Source organism: Otolemur garnettii, unplaced genomic scaffold (genome assembly GCF_000181295.1).
Source record: "Otolemur garnettii isolate 467f Iridium unplaced genomic scaffold, OtoGar3 scaffold00024, whole genome shotgun sequence".
NCBI classification, from domain to species: Eukaryota; Metazoa; Chordata; class Mammalia; order Primates; family Galagidae; genus Otolemur; species Otolemur garnettii.
Genome location: NW_003852419.1, coordinates 2853701 through 2863709, shown reverse-complemented (window position 1 = coordinate 2863709; position 10009 = coordinate 2853701).

The following is a 10009-nucleotide window of genomic DNA, read 5'->3' as shown; positions in this document are numbered from 1 at the left end:
CATTCACTGAACTCTCATCTGGGTATGTGGAATGCTGTGGAAAGTGGTTATATTTTAACATTTAAAATGTTGGTCAGGCTGGGTACAGTGGCTCACGCCTATAACCTAACACTCTGAGGGCCGAGGCAGGTAGACTGCCTGAGCTCACAGGTTTGAGACCAACCTGAGCCAGAGCAAGGCCTTCTCTGTAAAAATAGCCAAGTGTTGTGGTGAGTGCCTGTAGTTCGAGCTACTTGGGAGGCTGAGACAAGACAACTGTTTGAGCCCAAAAGTTTGAAGTTGCTGTGAACTATGATGCCATGGCACTTTACTAAGGGTGACAAATTGAGATTCTGTCTCAAAAAAAAAAAATAAAAAGAAAAGAAAACATTGACTTGGTGCCTGTACCTCAAGCAGCTAAGGCGCCAGCCACATACACCAGAGCTGGTGGGTTCGAATCCAGCCCAGGCCTGCCAAACAACAATAACAACTATAACCAAAAATAGCCAGGTATTGTGGAGGGCACCTGTAGTCCCAGCTACTTGGGAGGCTAAGGCAAGAGAATTGCTTAAGCCCAGGAGTTGGAGGTTGCTGTAAGCTGTGATGCCAGCTATCCAGGAGGACAGCTTGAGGCTCTGTCTCAAAAAAAAAAAAAAAAGTTGGCAAGCCAGCTTATAGGAAACACCATACTCAGCCTGAAAGCCTGCTGCCCAGTTGCCATAGCCAAAAACTTTCTGCAAAGAAAAGGAATGTTTGTTGCTATGACAGCTTTAGTAGTTGGGCTTGAGACTATGATACACTTTCATGAAAGATTTTTCTGGTCTCAGCCTAGGTGGACACATTATCCATTTAATCCTCAATTATCCATAATATGCCCCCCTTCTTGCTGCCCTGAAAAATTCACTCACCATAGTGTAGTCATGGATATATATTCTTCTGTTAATCTTTATCTCTTACATAGATTACAAATATTATTTTGCACGTTTGCCGTCTTAAATAAATGCAATATACAAGGTGTCCCTAAAGTCACCATACATAGGGAAAATGGGAAACTGTAGCTAAAAGTGCCTTTATTTACAAAATACCCATTATAAAAATTTTTAAAGAGGTAGCCAACACATAGAGAATATTTTGTAAATATTTTGCAAAATTTTGTAATGAACATTTTGTAAGCAAAAGTACATTTAGCTACAATTTCCCATTTTCCCTTTCTGTAGCAAGTTTTGGGGTGACTTTTGGGACAACCTGTATTTAAATAAGTTTACAGAAAGAAAGGAAGCAGGGAATCGACTGTAAGGGCCTTACGAGAAAAGTCCATACTTGTCAAGAAAGAAAAAATAATACAAGAAAATACAAAAAGCTAAAAAAAATTAAAATAAAGGAAATATTATAAGCTGAGTTATACACAGAGTAATATAGAGTGGCCTGTGAATTATAATGTCCATGTCATGTTGCTATAATTACAATTATAGAAACACAGAGCAATTGTATCTAACCTTCAGATTTGGAAAAGTCCTGAGTACTTAATGTTTCCTAATAACTTGGATAGGGAATTAAAAATATTAAACATGTCAAAGGCGGAGCCTGAGATAGCAAGGGGGGCCAACAGCAATCAGGGAATGTTTAGTCAGTTGGTGAGAGTTTTGTAGATCAGACTGCCAATGACAGCTTTATCTTAGAATGAAATTAAACCTCAGTCAAAACGTCCTAAGATGTGTTAATACTGAAAGACAAAGATTTGTTACTTTTAGCAGCAACAAATCCCTCCAGAAGGGTAAACCTATTGCTAAACCATCTGTTATTTGCAATATGCTTAATAAATTCAACAGACGGGTATGTTCCCTGTGCTTCTTATAAACAGATGGGTTTTTTAAAGGTCTAAAATATTTTATCAATGGAGATCTCAACCAAGAGCAAAAAAAAAAAAAAAAAACCTCACCACCCTGCCGCCCACGGTTGCATACTTGGTTTCTTTTCATTCAGCAAACACATAATAAAGATGGCACTGCAAACCCCAGACTCCCATCCTTCTGTTACCATGAGAGCCACATCTTTTCTTTGTGAAACACATGTGGAGACAAAGGATGACTATTCAGTTGAACTGGTTAAACATCTTTTGTACCTGGAATGTTGATGACATATCTAGTTGGCAGGCAGCAACACAGCGAATAAATAGTTCACCTACTTCATTTATTTACAAAACACATTTATTTACAAACCACAGCACACAGACACATCAGCACACAAATGAACACATTCAGTCTGTAAACGGGCATGGCTAGGTCCCTTTGTAGAAAGAGCTTTGATTCTAAAATATTTCCTTTGAATTTATGAAAAATAAAACTTTTAAATAAAATGTTGATACCTGAAAACTTTACAAAAACTTCTATTCAAACACAAATATATAAACTATATTTAAGCCTGTTTTCAAAAGTTAATCAAATATCAGTGTTCACACCATGCCTCCTCATTTATGTGACATTCACATACTCAGGAGAATTACTTTTTAGTGAACAGTTTAGGATCAGAGAATATTTATTTTATTTTATTTTATTTATTTTTGAGGACAGAGTCTCACTATGTCGCCCTCAGTAGAGTGCCATGGCGTCACAGCTCACAGCAACCTCAAACTCTTGGGCTTAAGCGATTCTCTTGCCTCAGTCTCCCGAGTAGCTGGGACTACAGGTGCCTGCCACAACACCTGGCTATTTTGGGGTTGAAGTTGCCCTTGTTGTTTAGCAGGCCCAGGCCAGGTTCAAACCTACCAGCCCCAGTGTATGTGGCCAGTGCCCTAACACTGAGCTATGGGCACCAAGCTGAGAATAATTATTATAGATGGAACAAAGGCAAAATTATAAACTTAAGACAATTCTATAAATAGAAAGTCTTGTGATTCCTCAGAATGTCATATTTTTCTTATAAGAGACATTCAGGCTATGAAACATCTTTTAGTAAGAAACTTATGAAAACTCTAAAATCACTAAACACTTCTCATATCACTGACAGCTTGGATTAAGAAAACATTTAAAATTTACAAACCCAGTAAAACAATGAAAGCTCTACTATATTCATTACCTACTATTTTCACTGCTCTTAGTTTTTATGCATCAGTTATGATGTTCGGATCAGGTTCACTCAAATCAACTACTTGCTTGGAATCAATTAATAATAACATTGATATATAAACTATGCCCTGAAAAAGATACATAAACATATTTCAAGTTTACTGTATTTGAATGTCCCTGTTTTAAGTTGAACTAAAAGTAATAAAAGATGTAAACCAATGGAAAGACTGATTAATTGGGACTATATCCCGTTTTAATACAGCTAGCATTTACTGAGCACATACCATGCGCTGAGGATTTAGCACTTTTCAATATTTAATTCATTTAATTCTCACAATAGCCACAGAAATTAACAGTAACGTTTTAGTAAAAGAATAAAACACTACTTGGAAAGCATGAGATTTGTTTTTTTAAAAAAACTTACATGAAAAAGGCAGCCCAAACATAGTCTGTTAGCCACCAGACAATTTGCTAGTTTAGGAAATTATCTATTAGAAACGAAGAGCTAACAGGTTAAAATTTAAGGCAAATTTTGTTAGTCTAAATGAAGACTGAGTCCTACCTCTATCTAAAAGTATCAAACAAAGTTTCAGAGAGCCATAAAATAATACACATCAATTAATCATCATCATCTGCTGAGTCAAACATTGGAAAATAATGTCAAGAAGTTACCCTGTAATTACTTTGTGGCTCCTTGAAAACCCATTTGACATAATCACTCTTTGACAGCTGCAAGAGGGAAACTGTTCTATTTCTTCTCCCACCAGTATGCTCTTCTGAGAGCCAGGGGCATCGCTTCTCAGTACTTCCTGATCTGCCAAATGTTTATGAGGGAGGTGTGTGGGGGGCCTGCGTAATCAGTGCTCCCGAGGCCAGTCAGGGGTTGAGAGTTTCCAATCAAAGCCATGGATTCAGGAGAGTCACAGTCAGGGGACAGGCAACGGGCTTATTATTACCAGTGTGCAGGGAGGAAAATTATTCAAGTACAAGAGAAGGGTATCTGGTTTTGTCTAAAAGACCACTGGAACATTTCCCTCCCTTCTGTCTATGACGTAACATTTCTACTTGCAGAAGAACTCCCTCAGTACCCACCACATTATATGTTAAACATTCTTCTTTGCCTGTATGTGGGGCAAGCGTTATTTTCAAACGTAAAATAATGTATGTAAACGAGGCAAGAAGTTAAGTCATCCTGAACCCAGCTGTCAAAGAAAGCATGTCATTTCCTTCCAAGAATTGTTGTTTGTCAGTTTGCTTTTTGTTTTAAGACAGGGGCTCACTGTAATCTCAAATTCCTGGGCTGAAGCGATCCTCCCTTCTTAGCCTCCCTAGGAGCTGGGACTACACATGTACACCGCCATGCCCAGTTCATCCAGGTTTTAGGACCCAGGACCGCAATTCAGTTTTCTGCCTACCTGTGGGCTGATAGGGAATCAATATTAAAGCTCACTCTGAACGTGAAGAGCAGCCTTTTTAACAGCTCATTTCCGAGGTGTGATACGGTACTTGATTTCTTCTCGGAACACTCACTGTCGCACTATCATCTGAGCAGAGTTCCCCACTTGCCAAAGGTAATGTTTTCTAGTTTTCTATTACCATTTGGTTTTCATCAGGGGCATCCCCCAGAAGAAAGGCCTAAGCTGAAAGCACACTATCACAACATGATAAACCTGAAACCCGAGCAACAGAATGCCAGAGGAGCTCAGAAAAACACTTCTGCAAAACAATCCCATTGTGAGAAATTGAAGGTTTATATTGCACTGAGAATACCTGTGTTCTTATCATGGATTTTTCATTTTTTCCCATCAAAAGAGATATGAGTTAGGCCTGTGACACAGCAAGATTTAGAAAGTCTATTGCATTAATGAAAATGTCATTGATGTGGTCTCTTATACCTCTATAGCAAAAGGTAGACAATAAAGACCAGGTAAAGAAGAAAGCAACAGAGGACAATAGCATAATAAATGACGGTTTCTGGCAGGCCATTTTATCCCGCTGAAGGAACAAAAAGGGAAGAATGACATTTATACAGTTTGGTACTTAAAACTGAATTAAGAAGTACTAATTGTATTTTCTTAATTTTCCTAAGTTACTTGAGTTCATCCTCAGAAGTTAACACAAAGTGAATTTATTCCACTTCTCAAAATAAGATGAAAGGAAGAAAACCCATCACTTTACCAAAAATGTTATTTATGATGCCTCCAGGAAGGAAAATACATATACTTAATGCAGAAGGGAAAAAAAGATTTCTCATTAAAAAGGAATAGGTTAATTGTGCTGACCTAACTGAAGTCAATACGATTTTCACTTTTGTCCCAAACAATGCCACTTGCATATTTATGAGTAAGACAGTTCTACATAATTAAAAAACACATTTACAGATTATTTCATAACTGGCATTTTAAAGTAACTTTTTAGAAACAACATGCAACAACAATGACAATCTCACTTATTAAAGCCTTATTGATTGACAATGTTGGTAGCTCTTACAGTATTCTTGCAAATCTTTACTAATTTAACATTACAACTTCATATCCTTTCCTAATCTCATGTAATTTGCCCTACTTAATTCCTTCCTTCTGGATATGCTACATTTGCCACCCAACGAGTTTATTTCACTGGTCATTTACTTTTAACAGTAAAGCCAAACTATTTGGAGGTAATAATCTCCTAGCAAATCCAACACAGGGAAAAAAAGACTCTTATTTATCCAGCATTTTGTGCCATGAATTGAAGCTTTATTGCAAAGAGTAAGCAATAAACAAAAACACCTCAGGGGCCTGGGAGGAGCAATGTAACCAATTACATTTAATTAAATCAAAGGATGGCAGCCCCAGGGTTGAATGAGCTGAAGAACAAATTTGCATTAACACCTAGCAGCCAAACAAGCAGCTCTGGGTCTAGTCTGCAAGTACAATTGTTGCCATCTATTCTCTGCACTGAAGGGGGGCCATTAGCTAAATTCTTAGGCATTGTTTGTCCACTGATGAGAGGCTGCCTTCTCAACATTTCACTTCATCACACATGAAAATTGCCTACTAAAATAAACAGCTTCCTCTGAAAGCTCGGAAACAAACATTATTACCTGACTCTGGTTTGCAATTTGGTGAAACTCTTCAGGGCTGCCGGAGGAGACAAAAAGAAAATGAAAGGTGTGATTCCAGGCCCTAACTTTACATCCATGGAGATCATAGGTTTGAGCAGATTCCTTTGCAACATCAGGGACTACAAAATACATTACTCCTTAGGCTCCACCAACAATGCCTCTGTTTTAGATGGAATACTTTGATTTAATCTTGCAACATGAGAATCTCTAATATTCTTAGCTGAAAGCCCATCCTGTTATTCAAGCAAGCCATAGCCGCTAAAAATGTACTTACTCCATATGAGAGAATTTTGTGTTGATGACTTATTAGAGAATTTTGTGTTGAGACATTTAAGTGCACACATATCACAAACCTTATTAATCCAAGATCACCACACTGAGAGCCTACATATGCTACCTAATAGAATAGATTAATTAGCACCTACTCTATTTCCAGTAGGTTTTATTCTTCTGTTCCACACACTCCTCTTCATTAAAGTATCACAAGCAAAACAGCAGTAGCAACAACAACAAAGAAAACTTTGGAAGAATCATTAGGGGCTCCACTGTGGTAAATGATGAAGAAGTTAAGTGTGATAAAATAGAAACTAAAAAAGAAGCAGAGTTACAGATTTGGCTGAGGCTATTTCAGATGGAAAACAAACTAAAACTGCAGCAGGAATACCTGTATATATGCACTATCCAGAAATATTAGTTTGAATTAATACATAATTCTTCATCTATAAAACAATGAAAGATTTTTTTTTAAATAAAATCCTTAGTCACCAAAGCTAACACATTCTACATGGCTTCAAAGTCCGCTTCATAGCTTGTAAGGCATGGATGTCAGCTTGCTCTAAGTGGGATTCAGACATTTTTGAGCTAATCACCAAGTTTGGTGGCAGAGTTCAAAGAGCCCTGCAAGAATTAGGCTTTTTGACTAGAGGCTTACGTTCAACATGGCTGGAACAAAGATTCTTACAACTTATATTTCAAATCTACTTCTTAGACTCAAAGCATTCTTAAGGCCCCCAAATGGATGGAGGAAAGCAGGAAAAGGCAAAGTAACCTCCAGCTCTGACAGTACCACATCCACCTGGGTCACTTCAGCAAGCCGAGCACATTGCCCAGGACCAAGCACATGCTGCCCATGCTGTGAGAGCCTGGCAAGTCTGTACTAGTTTCTTACAAACTCATGAAGTCACCACAAATTTGCACTTGGAGTCGTATCCAGTAGAACTTGTGTCATTATGGTTACTGGGACTCCATACCACTAAGCGATGGTATGATGCCTGAGAAAATTTTATATGTATACACACCAGAACCTCCATAGTCGAGCACCCTCCTACACTGACCACCTCCTTAAGTTGACCAAATTTTAATAGACCGTCTGGTCTATGCACCCCAGGTATATGTCAGTACTGTAGGCCTAGATCCTCATGTTGACCACCTCAGTATATTGACCAGTTTGTTACAGTCCCTAGGGTGGTCAACTTACAGAGGTTTTACTGTATATTATCCACACAGAAAAATATATAAAATACACACACACATAAGAGTTCTGGAAAAATCTTGAACTGTGCTTACTTACAGAACTAGCTACACCTATAAACACTGCCACATTTTTATCAAGCAGGAAAAAATATGACCTGGTTTTGGCCATATGTTTATCACACATGTAATATGTATCTAGTGTATTCTGTACCAGCTACTTATGGGCATCTTGGGTTCTCTGTTAATTTACATTTGAAGACTGATAGAATTTTGGAGGTAACTTTTTTATGCCAGACTGTTATACATTTCTATCCTAGCTATATACACTTCATAAACCAAAATTTTCCTAAGTATCTCAATTTGCTGATGCTTGGTGGTAATCTTATTACCCTAAATCACATGTACCCCTCTGTCTCACCAAACAACTCATCTTGTGAATGTACTTGATTGTAACATAAGTTTTTAGCATTCCCCCCACCAAATATTTCACGGTAAGTATTTAGAATTTCTTAATTGCCAGGCAATGATACTTAATGGTAAAACTACAAATTTATATTTTTACTGAAATTCCAATATTTATTTTACTTACCATCAAGCCAACTCTTTCACTAATATATCCTTTTATTGACTATGTTGATTTACCTGCCTTTATACAATTCTATTTTATACCAAAATAAAATTATTTTCAAAAAAATTACAATATTTTTTAGAGTTACACAATTTCCAATTATTCTTATAAAGCAAATTTCTTGGTAAAATGATTCTCATCTGTTTTTATGTCATGGACAAAGTTATTACGTATACTGCTTAATGGATACATTCCTAGATGGAACCAGAGAAAGAATTAAATCAGTCTTCCTGAAATTGTATACATTTCATACATATAGCTTTTGATTTCATAATTCTTTGGCCCTTTGGGGAAAGTGTAACATGATTTATTTATTGTATGTTACAAGAAAAGAAAAGGAAAGAAAGAAAATTGAAGGGTCAATCCTATAAATCTGAAAATTTTCTTGAAGAAGTATGAGTTTAAAAATGAGTCATAGCCTTTTCTGTAATCAAAATCGTTCATATCAGATGTCATTGTTTTTTGATTGTTCTATTAACTATCAGAGTCTATGACGACCTCATCTTTATACCTCCATCATAATTTGCAATCACTTTTCTCTTCTTATAGTCCTGATATTCTTCTCACAGTGTAAGTAAATCTTCTCCACCAATGTGTGTTATAACAGTGGTTAGTAGATACTAGATAGGTAGGTACGTCACAAGTGTCTTCTTAGGTAGATTTGGATATTATTACCTTTTGGTAATATAAAGTTGCATTCATTTAAAAACCTGGCCATTATCTATAGTTAGATAGCTTTATTTTTACTTATTCTTTAATCTTATAACTAATATGAATAATGTCATTATAAAAATACAAATAAAATTTTCTTTCTATTTCTTTTGTGACAGTCTCACTCTGTAGCCCTGGGTAGAGTACCATGGCATCACAGCTCACAGCAACTTCAAACTCTTGGGCTTGAGCAATCCTCTGCCTCAGCCTCCCAAGTTGTTGGGGCTACACGCATGTGCCATCATACCCGACTAGTTTTGTTCTATTTTTAGTAGAAACAAGTTCTCACTCTTGCTCAGGCTGGTCTTGAACTCGTGAGCTCAATCAATCCACCCACCGTGGCCTCTCAGAGTGCTAGGATTACAGGCATGAGTCATCACACCACCCAGCCTGTTGTTCATTTTTAAAAGGATTTCTGTTTCTATTAACAGAAGACAGCTAAAATGACAGAGAAAAACACTATTCAAATAATTGTAGGCAAAGATGTAAGAGAAATAACTACACATATAAGGCAGGTTTTTCTGATTATAATACAGCACAGAAGCAAATTTAATACATACATATATAGTATAGTGCATATGATAGCAATAGTTTTCGAGAATTCATTTAAAAATTTGGAATACAGGGCAGTGACTGTGGCTCAAGGAGTACAGTGCTGGCCCCATATACTGGGGGTAGCAGTTTCCAGCCCTGCCCTGGCCAAAAAACTGCAAAAAAAAATTTTTTTTTGGAATACAAATATCCTTTATCTATCTTTATCATGCTGTATTATTTGGTTAGAAATATTTTTCAAAAATTTCCTTGAATATTTCTTTAAGTCAAGTGCTATCCCAATGCAGTCTTTAAATTAGCAATTCTTTAAGGATAGAATATTATGGTGGTAGGGAGCAGATTCTGAATCAGAATCTCTAAAAGAATCCATACAGTTTGAAACAAAGGAATATTTTGTTCCTTAATTTTGAGTCACAATATTCGGTGTGTTCTAATTTTGAATAATATTAAAGAAGGGTGTAAAAAATTACTATTTGTCAAAGGAGGTCCTTTTCA